The sequence below is a fragment of the Olea europaea genome, chromosome 20 (genome assembly GCF_002742605.1).
Source record: "Olea europaea var. sylvestris chromosome 20, O_europaea_v1, whole genome shotgun sequence".
In the NCBI taxonomy this organism is placed as follows: domain Eukaryota; kingdom Viridiplantae; phylum Streptophyta; class Magnoliopsida; order Lamiales; family Oleaceae; genus Olea; species Olea europaea.
Genome location: NC_036256.1, coordinates 10,918,743 through 10,930,317, shown reverse-complemented (window position 1 = coordinate 10,930,317; position 11,575 = coordinate 10,918,743).

Below are 11,575 nucleotides of genomic sequence, written 5' to 3'. Positions count from 1 at the left end.
GACCATCTTTTCTTTAAATGTTCCTTCACATCTACCTTATGGGAGAATATTAGGAGATGGCTCAGCATCAAAAGATCTATGTCAACTCTTGCTAGCGCTCTTAAGTGGTTGAAAAAGGAGGCCCGTGAGACGTCATGGCTAAGTAAAGCGAAGAGGATTGCTCTTGCGAGCACCGTATACTATATTTGGCTTATATGGAATAGAAAGATTTTTGAAGCCCCTTCACCTTACTTGGATTCCATCATGAGAGGAATCAAGACACACGTATACAAAGTTATGTTCTCTTTGTATCCGGATGTCTTGACCCATTTCAAATCCTTAGCATCCGGTCATTGACTTCTTTTGCACTTTACTTATTTTGTTTTTCCCGAGAATGCCTGGAGAAATTGTATGTGACATTGGCTTTTGTTTGTCCAGAAATGTCTGGTGTACTTGTATATAAATATTTTATCTATGATATTTACATTTACAGATAAAAAAAAAAAGTCTACCTTTTCTATTCAGGCTTACATTCTGAATTCCAAACATAGTCGATCTTTAGAAAATAGTATAGCGATTAATTTACCTATAGACAATGCGTACGAAATGTATGATAGAATTGTTGAGAATTAGGCTATGTGGCCATCTGACAGAGATACTTCTAGGAAAATAGCAGGGCTACACAATATAGATGGAATAATAGCTTTAACAATCCAAATGGAGATATCAATAAAGAAGTTGGACAACCTCACTTAAATAGTGCACATGGTGCAACATCCTATACAGTTCTATGAAGGCGATGGCTTAAATCATACAATTGTAAGTTGTCCATTAGCTTTTACTCATATCAATTTGAAGAGATACATTGCGTACAAAAATTTTAGAAGGGGTAGAACAATCCTAAATCCACACATATAATCCATGTTGGAGACAAAACTTCTCATGAGCTAACAATAAGGGTCAAGAAAATCAAATTCAAGGCAACCAACCAAGGTTTCAACAGCAGGAAGAGAAGATATCATCTTTGGAAGATTTAATGATTCAGTACATTACAAATACTAAAACTGCACTCCAAAATCAGTAAGCCTCTATTAAAAATATAGAAAATCAAGTGGGGCAGGTTACAGCTGCATTGTCCAACAGAATACAAGGTACCGTGTCAAACAACATAGAAAAGAACCTACGGGAACAGGTGTTAGCTATTGGAACTGTGGAACATAAAGTTGTTGACACTTCATCAATCAAGCTTATAGCACCTATACGAGCTTATGTATCGCCTATTCCATTCCCTCAAAGTCTTTGAAAGTAGCCAAAAGATGAACATGTCCATGCTATCATGATGAAAAGTAAAGTACAACTACCAAAAATTAATTTGAAAATGAAAGGGATTGAAGATAATCATGTGAAGACCGATTGATGATTGTAAAACAGTGAGTTGCACAAGCAACTCATGAAGTTCTTGAATGCTCTTAGGCAACTTCATATCAATATTTTTTTCATTAACTCAATCTTGTAGATTCCTAACTATACAAAATTTTTGAAAGAGATGTTGACTAAAAAGAGAAAGCAGCTAGAATATGAATCCGTAGCATTGTCCGAAGAGTGTAGTGCAATCCTAAATAACAAGCTCCCTCATAAACTGAAAGATCCAGTGAGTTTTACTCTACCTTGCTCTGTAGGAAATTCACATAATGTAAACATTTTAATTGATTTTAGAGCAAGTATCAATTTAATGCCATTTATATTTACAAGAAATTCGGTTTTGGAGCCAAAAGAAACTTCAATAAAGTTACAGATATCTAATAGGTCAATCAAGCATCCTCATGGAAGGGATTAAGGATAAGCTCATCAGGAGAAAATCAAGACATGCTAGTAATGTTGGGAAGATCATTTTTAGGAATCGGACCTGCATTAATTGTTGGGTTTTTGATACCCAATAAATCTCGGGCTATGATGTTAACGTTGGTTAATATTATTTTATAGACATAGGCCAATGAATGAAATAAGTCCGACAACCAAGTCCATGAGCTACACCCGGCCCAATTGTATTTCTTATGGATGGCTTGATCTTGGCCCGTTTACCCCTTTAATGGCCCAACTTAAAACCTAACCCTAGAGTATATATTTGGCTATAACCCTAGCCACTTTCAAATGATGATTGTGTGATTTTGAGAGAAGAAAAAGGAGAATCCCGGCTGCCCCCTTTTGTGTGAGAAAAATGGTGTCTAGAAGTGTTCAGAACGCTTGTATAACGTGTGCAATTGGTGGTTCTTTCATAGTATACCTTTGTGGTGTCTTCTCTTAGCCTTTGTGGCCATAAATTATCATCCTTTCTTGTCCTATGTGGGTAAGATTGAATAGCAACCAAGGTGAATCAATTAGTTTTGATTTGGAGCCGATTGGACTGGTTGTTGGTTGAGAAAGGTGTGTTGGACTGAGCCCGAAAATCACCGATTTGAAGATCTTTCAAGAGAGCTTTCGCAACAATTGGTATCAAAGCTTCAAGATGAAGGTTTTGGCTCATGAAATCTACCAGAAGTCATCCAGAAAATCGACAGAAACGCAGCAGAAATCAGATCGAAAAACTGTCCAGAAAATTGTTAAGAATCAGCCCCTGTTTTGGTGTTTTCTGATCAATCCAGAAGGCGTTTGGGGAAACGGAGACCACTGGTATAACGTGCAGGTGGAGGCGGTCATGGTGATCAGGCGCGTGTGGATGGCGGCGGCGCGTGGAAGATGTGCGTGAACATCACGCGCAAAGGCTTCTACAGGTGTGTGCGGACGTGTGGACTATTTTTTGGCGACGGTCCCTTCAGGCAATTTGTTCCTCATATTATTTTTAACATTTTTCATGTTGAAAGTCTTCTGTTTCAGGGTATACAGTAGAATTTGGACAGTGTTGTTCTTCGGGCGTTCGGGACTCGACTGTGATTTTTGGGTTGATGCAGTTTCCAGAGACTTTAGGACGAATAGTGGTGGTCCTAAAGTGATAAATTCGCAACTCTCATAATTAACGGACTCAGATAGGTCCGCTTTGGTATATTGGCTTAACTCAATTTAAATTTCAGCATTAGCAGATAATCGTGTGGGGTGATCGTTAGGATTGGGGGTTGTCATTGCTTGGCAACCATTGCTTGTGCTAGAAAGTTTAGGAATTATTTGCTCTATTTTAACGTGTTGAACTTTGATTGCAAGTTGGTAGTTGATTTTGTGCTTATCTGTCATATAGTCACTATGTGAGACTTGTTGCGTAAAAATTTGAAATTTTTTGTTTATATACCTTTGTGTTTGCACTAATTATCCAATTAGAACACTTGGACTTGACCCGTTCGAACATTCCCTTGATCTAAGATTGTGAATCTTACGAAACCCTGGGAATCTAGAATGGTGTGTATTGCGACCTTAGGATTACTTTGTGTGACCTATTTGTGACTTGGTTGTTCTGTTTTTTATTTTCTCCCTCAAAATGTTTTCACGCTTTGAAGTTGAAATTTTTAATGGGAAAGCAGATTTTTCAATTTGGCAACAAAAGATGAAGGGTATTTTGGTCCAACAAAAAGTTTCAAATGCCATAAATGGCAAATTTCCTGCAAATTTAACAGAAGTACAAAAAGAAGAGTATGATGAACTTGCATACGCTTCAATTATTTTACACTTGTCTGATACTATTTTGAGAAAAGTAGGAAAACTGGATTCTACAAAACAACTTTCGGAAAAGTTGGAGGACTTATATTTGCTTAAGTCAACTCCTAATAAATTGTACTTGCTTAAACGATTTTTCAGCTTTAAAATGGATCCTTCAAAGGATCTTGATGACAATCTGAATGTCTTCAACAAGTTAGTTCAAGATATCGTTAATTGTGATGAAGAAGTATCTAAAACGTATAAGGCTATTATCCATCTAAATTCCATGCCTGATTCATATAGGGAAGTTAAGAATGCAATTAAGTATGATAGGGACACCTTAACACCCGAAATTGTCATAGACTCACTTAGGAGTAAGGAGATGGAGATTAAGGCTGAAAAAGAGGATAAGAAAAGTGGCGAGTTACATATGATGAGGAGTAGGATGAAGTTTAAGCAAATGAATTTTGGTAGAACTCAAGACGATAGTGACTTGAGTGATGAGGGTAGTAAGAAGAAGGGTAATGGACGAGACAAGCCTATTGGTAGAAGGTGTTACAGTTATGGTAAGTCTGGACACTTTATTAGAGACTGTCCCAAGAAAAAAAGATAAGCTGAAGGGTAAGATGAGAGGTGAGACGAATTTGGTTGAGGGGTCGAGTTATGACCCCAGTGAGGTTTATTAAGTGTAAACCTAGTCACTGCATATGCATCTGTGTGTGATCCTTTTCTGCATGTGTGTGATTGTCTAAATTTTGTAGCTTGATTATTTGCTACATCTCAATGTGTTTGATATGTGCATTTGCATGAATTTGAGACATTAGGATTACTTGGTGTAATTGCTTGCATGCATAGCTGGTTAGGATGTATTAGCAGTGTGTTGCGTGTCTTTTGGTAAGGTGGAGTATATATGCCTAGAGGTACATGATGGTTTGTACCGGGGATGTGGAGTGTGACATTTGGATCACGAGTGGAGATGTGATCAAATGTTTAGAATCCTTTATCTGGAAAGAGACCCTGATCAGGTGGAGTGTGAGAGAGGCACTTCTATCACTTCTGTTAGGTGGAGACCCATTATCCACATAGGTTGGAAGAAGTGATGTGGAGATAGAGGATTATCCCGTGGACTTAGAATCTATTGTGACTTACCAGTTAGACATGAGTTGAGTGATCTGTCTAGTGAGTTTGGTGGGCGATGAGAGGAGATACGTGTTCTTGAGTTGTGAACAACACGGAATGGGATAGGATAAGTGTGGTGAGATCTTTTCTTAGGGTTAGTTATGCATGTGTTGCATATGTGGTTGGCCGTGGTTTGATTGACTTGGTGTTAATCTATGGTTCTTTGTGCACATGTTTCTGAAAAGATCTATGTGTGTTATCTTATAGTATATCGTCATCGCACGTGTATTTGCTATTGACTGTTTACTGTTAAATATTTGCTTTTACTTGGGTGTTTTTTGACCTTAGCCCCTGTGAGTACATGGAGCAGGTACGGTATGTGTTTCAAGTTAGAAATACGAGGTAAGGTCTATGATCCAATTTTATTGGCTACCTTGATTATGCAAGTACTAACTGTGTGTTTTGATTGCTTACAGATTTATTGGGCATCAAGGTGGAGATTTGTTGGATTTTTGATACCCAATAAATCCCGAGCTATGATGTTAACGTGGGTTAATATTATTTCATGGGCATAGTCGATAAATAAAATAAGTCCAACAACCAATTCCATGAACTACACCCGGCCCAATTGTATTCCTTATGGATGGCTTGAATCTTGGCCCGTTTACTCCTTTAATGGCCCAACTTAAAGCCTAACCCTAGAGTATATATTTGGCTATAACCCTAGCCACTTTCAAATGATGATTGTGAGATTTTGAGAGAAGAAAAAGGAGAATCCCGGCTACCCCCTTTTGTGTGAAAAAAAGGTGTCCAGAAGTGTCCAGAACGCTTGTATAACGTGTGCAATTGGTGGTTCTTTCATAGTATATCTTTGTGGTGTCTTCTCTTAGTCTTTGTGGCCATAAATTATCATACTTTTTTGTCTTACGTGGGTAAGATTGAATAGCAACCAAGGTAAATCAATTGGTTGTGGTTTGGAGTCGATTGGACTGGTTGTTGGTTGAAAAAGGTGTGTTGGACTGAACCCGGTAATCACCGATTTGAAGGTCTTTCAAGAGAGCTTCCACAACATTAATGAATTTTGAAAAGTGTGAGATTATCTTAAGGTGGAAGATAAACACCAAATTTTACTATAAATATTCCACTCAGGCAATCCACTTACGTCAAAGAATGAAGAGAAAGATAATTATAGAAGTCATCGCTACCAAAAAAAAAAATGAGTTAGTGGATTAGTTGGAGCAATAAAGGACTAGTGTGGAAAATTTAGAACTTTGAGAGCCAAAGATGAATCAAGGAACATCGGCTAGTGCAGTCATTGTGATGCTAAAAATCTTTTTTCAGTCCACTATCAATAGCCAAAACAATAAAGTCAAACTAATGACTATAAACAATCGCCTATTGGAAGGTAACCCAATTTTCTTTCATTTTATATATTATGCTTTCTAGATAATAGGATTAATAAATTTTATTACTTTAGTAGTTTAGGTATCTTCATCCCCATATTACTTATAGGTTGCGATGAGCTTAATATGACTTGTTCCATATTAGTAAAGATTAATTTTTCTTTATATTGTAAGAATTTGGCAAACTGAAAACAAACAAATCAACACTAGACAAAGGAAAGGACATAGCAGCACAGGCCATCTGAATCCCCACCCCCTCAAGAATATATCTAGGGAGTCCTTAGTTTCCTTCTTTGTTCTTGTAATTACATAGTAATCGATATACTTTTAGATATTAAGGACAATGCATGTTATTAGTTTAAGGTAGAAAAACACATAAGATGTTGTTTGTTTGCTATTTTGCATCCTTGTTCGTATGGGAAAAAATAAAAAAAAAAAGAGTTTCTTCACTTTTATTATTTATTTTGTGTACTTGTGTGGGTTAGATTGTCTTGTCGGTTATGATGCTATTTGGAACCATATATTAGATTATAAATTGTGATAAATTATAATTCACATGAAACTTGATATATTTTGCGTACAAGATTTATGTTTTACATCATAAACGAATTATTTGATTCAAATTTTGAATAGGTCGAAAGAAGTGGAACTTAGACTTTAAACCTATAATTTACATCCTTATACCAATTCTAGAATAGTTTGGGATGATTGGGCTATTGCACAGAGACATTAAGATAAATAGAAATTTCATGTGTTAAAATTTGTGTAGATTGTCTGAGGTCTACAGGATGATAATTATGTAAAAATCTTGAGTTATTGATCATTTTTTTAGAAAGGTGTTTAATGAAGAGCATTGCACTAATCATTGCATAAAAAAGAAAATAAAACTGTCATTATACCAATTCTAGAATAGTTTGGGATGATTGGGCTATTGCATAGAGACATTAAAATAAATAGAAATTTCATGTGTTAAAATTTGTGCAGATTGTCTGAGGTCTACAAGATGAAAATTAGGTAAAAATCTTGAGTTATTGATCTTTTTTTTAGAAAGGTGCTTAATGAAGAGCATTGCACTAATCATTGCATAAAAAAGAAAGTAAAACTGTCATTATTCATGAGTAAAGCTACCCTCTAAAAGATTATAATGAGGACTCTTATAAAATATCCCAAAAAGAAACTCAAAAAGAGATAAGGGAAAAACCCTTGTAACAGGCCCTTGGACGTTCAGGGCCCTATGTGGCGCCCCCTACACATAGGGCCGTAGACGTCCATGGGCCCTATCACCCAATAATAACCCAAGGGATAATGCTAGTGAATAAAACAGAAGATGCACAACAAACTAAAATAAAATAAAGTAAAATAAAGGTGTATAAAATAAAAAATGTACTACATGCCTTGATTACGTCCCAAATTTTTTTTTTTTTTTAAATTAGACTTTTAACATCTATTAGCCAAGTTGATTTTTGAAAGTTGAAACAATCAAAATAAAGAAGAATCTTTATTTGTTGAAGTGTTGACTTACAATTAATAAATTCCATTCAACCTAGAGAGAGTAAGAATTAACATTATATAAAATCAACCTTAGATCACATCTTGAAAAAATAGTTAAATAAATAAGTTTGGAACGTTTATCTCATGAGAGAAGAAATGATAAAATAGATCATCGAAGGTCAGGACTTGAATCAATTTATGACTTTATGATTTCATACATAAATCTTCTCAAACAAATACTTTTGTTTTATGTTGATAAGTAATATTGATTTTAGCATTGTTATTTTGAAACTATTATAGTTTTGACACAACAATTCCAATCCTGATGTCAATGACAATTTATCTAACCATATTCTGTTAAAATTGAGTTTAAGTTAGGCTATATTTTGTTTGAAAACAAACAAATGTTCAAGTTTAGAGACATTTGATAAGTTTATTTTGTAAAATCATTAAGGCTATTACATTGGAGTAGTTGTTATTGATTTTGATTAATTATAATTTAATTGTGTGTTAATCTTATTTGTTAGATAAAACTTGATGCAAAAATGGTGGAATTAGAATAAATGAACAAAAATGGTAAGAAATGATTTCCAAAATTCAGGAACCAAATTGTAAATATTCAATAGTTGATTTGAACCATAAAAGGATTATTAAAGATCACATGTGATCAATTGAATGAGATTAGATGTCAATGGATCAGAGGCACATGATAGATCGATATGAACATTATGAGCTGTTTCGTTTGTTGCTGAAATTCATTTGAGATGTGAGTAAAACTCAAATTAGAGAGAGAATATTTCCCTTGGATTCCTTTTATTGAAACTATGTTTCAATTTATTTTTGTTTCTAATTGGTCAGGAGCTCTTGCGCTAACTATGGATATGATGCCAGAAATAGATCGATTTTATCCCTTCAATTCGAATTAGCAAAAGCAATGTCTCAGGAAAAAATTGTTGCATATTCCTCCGATTCCGTATAAATGATATTCAGTCCGTTAGCCATGAGATCGGAAAATAAAGAAATGGTTAATATATTCAAGATAATTACATATTGACAAAATACTACTTCAATTTATCCTATTTCATCAGATCTAGTGTGTAATTAAGGTTCCGAAGGATGAATAGGATATGAATAGTTCCAATAAGATTTCATTCTTGAACAAAAATCCATTTTTTGATTTTTAAAATTGCATGAATAAGGAAAAAAAATACCCTTGAGGAAGTTAATAACCAACTTGAAATTGGTCCCAAAAATCACTCAACCATGCATGCACAAGGAGTTACGCAAGGCCAACTTTTGCACAACCCGAGGCTCATTTAGCTTGGTGATATGCCAACAACCCATTACCCCATTCGTGTGTGTGGGTTAAAATTTGACCAAATAACACTTTTCGAAACTAGAGGCAAGGGAGGTGTCGGCATTAGAGGCATAATTTGCTATCTTGTGTCGATACCTATAATACAGAAAATATTTTTTTTTTGGAAGAAAAAGGTTTATGATGTCAACACATGCTTAGCAGTTGTCAACGCCAGTGCCACTGACATGAAAGTTTTAATGTTCAATCTTCAATTTTGTTGAGTTAAATTCCTCTAAGTTATACAAACTTCAAAGGAGGACAAGAGAAAGCTTTTACACAATAAGCTCTATTTGAGCTTCATTTTTGAGGAAAAATAGGTTTCCAATAATAAAATTTTGGAGAATGTGTGGTTAAAAAATAGAAAAAAAATTTAAATTTAAATGTAAAATTATTTTATGGGAGAATGTGCAATTTAAAATGAGTTTTGGAAAAAGTGAAGCTACAAATAGGCTAAAAGAGTCTTCAAAATAAGGTTTATTACCTCTCGAATGCATAAATTTTAAAATCGCTATTATCTTATACTTTTTTGTTTTTGTTTTTCCTTCTTTCTTCTTGTCCCTTACATCATCTGCTACATGTATAATATAATGGAAAAATTTATCGATGTCATATGAAAAGATATATAGCTCCTATTTATATGGAGGCAAGGAAGACAGGTGTCATATTTATGACTGATCTATTATTTAATTAAATTATTAGTCTGGTAAATTAAATTAACAAACCTATAGATTATAGTCTTGATAATTTGTTAATCATAATGAGTTGTGATTGTAAAATACAAGTTACATATTATTGAATCTTAAATTATATGTAGTCATAAGTAATAACGAAATACGGATCTTGTTTTTATAGATTGACATATGTAGCATTTTTTACTTATGAATAGAATAGCTGATTTTACAAATTAAAATGTATGTCATTTATATGGACATGTAGATATTTTATTAGGAGAACAAAACATTAAAGGCAATGATTTCACAAGGATAGCTATTTGAGTGTCAGTAATTAATCTTTAACATTTAGTAATGAAATTGGTCCTTCGACTTGAAATCATCCATAGTACCTACCAAGAGTCGCTAATATAACATTGTTTCGGCATGTCGAAAATCATATGAAGATTATGAATGATCAACTTGGAGCATTTAGAGCAAAAAGAACAATTTTAACCTAATTGAAATTGAATCAAAGCAATCGAAGGCTAACCAAATGGTAGGGATTAGTAAGAGCATTTAACGTAGCATTGAAAGAAAGTCACATATTTTGGCAGTGAAATTCAATTTATCGAAAGTTTAGGGACTAAATTACACATTTAAGAACTTGTAGTGTACCAAATATTGAGATTTGGGGACCAACATGGAAGATTTTGGAAGTTTCGGATCAATATTAAAGATTAGGACAAAAAATGATCAAAATCGAACAACAATTATGAACTATGGACAAATTTAAATAAGATAACAAATTCAAGGTTGCCGGTTGTTTGCAAACAAAATCCCTATATGGAGAGTTCCACGAGAGAATTCCATATTTTTCATCATCTCGAAATCAAGAAATGTGGAATTTTCATTACTTTTATTTTTCATATTTTGAGTGTTTTCATAGTTTTCATTGAAGACACCCAAAACGTTAAAAATATATTTTGAGTTTTATATTATAAACATAACACTTGTTTTTGGCAAATAATGTAGTTTGAAATATTAGATTGATGGAGAATGTGTAATAAAAAAATAAGGAAAAGTTTTGAGTTTGAGTCTAATATTATTTTATTGAAAAATATGTAGTTAAAAAGAAGAGAAAATATATATATTTGAAAATAATTGGGATCAAACAAAGGCTTAGTCTTATTTTTAAAATGCATTTTCATTAAAAAAAAAAACCAAATCAATTTTGAATATTCTAGAAAATTGAGAACTCAAAACAACTTGAAAAATAGAAATTCAAACGCATGTCACATTTTTGTTTTATCAGAAGTTGTTACCAACAGATGTTCTTCCATAATAAATTGCTCTACTATTTTAATTTGCAGGAAACTTAAATAGTAATGATTATTTTGATCATCAAAATTGAAGCTCAAAAAGTCGAGAGCCAAATTATGATATAGTGATAAATTTTTTACTAAAAAATCACATGCCACACAATTATGATTATGTTGCATATTCGGCTGAGTACAATTCAACAATGAGTTTGAGTCAATGATTGAAAAACTTCATTTTCTGAATCTTGATTTGCATAGAAATTTCTAAACTATGAGCCAAGTTGTGTTGAAGAAACCTGAATGTCTACTAGTTCCACACCCTTTGAGATCCAAAAAATGCACAAGTTCCTTTTCTTTAGAACACATATAAGATTCGTTAGTACAATAAAGATGATGGTAACCCCACCATTAATTATTTCATTTATTAATTTCATGCTAATAGAAAATATATATTATTTATATATTGTTTTTAAATAAAGCCATCGTTTGGTCCCCATTTTTGTCAAATTTTAATGGTTTAGAATAGTATTTTTTTGAAAAATGTGTGGTTGAAAAAGAATGAAATTTTTTTGATTTACGTGTAATATTATTTTATGGAAGATTATGTTGTTGAAAATAAGAGAGAGAAAG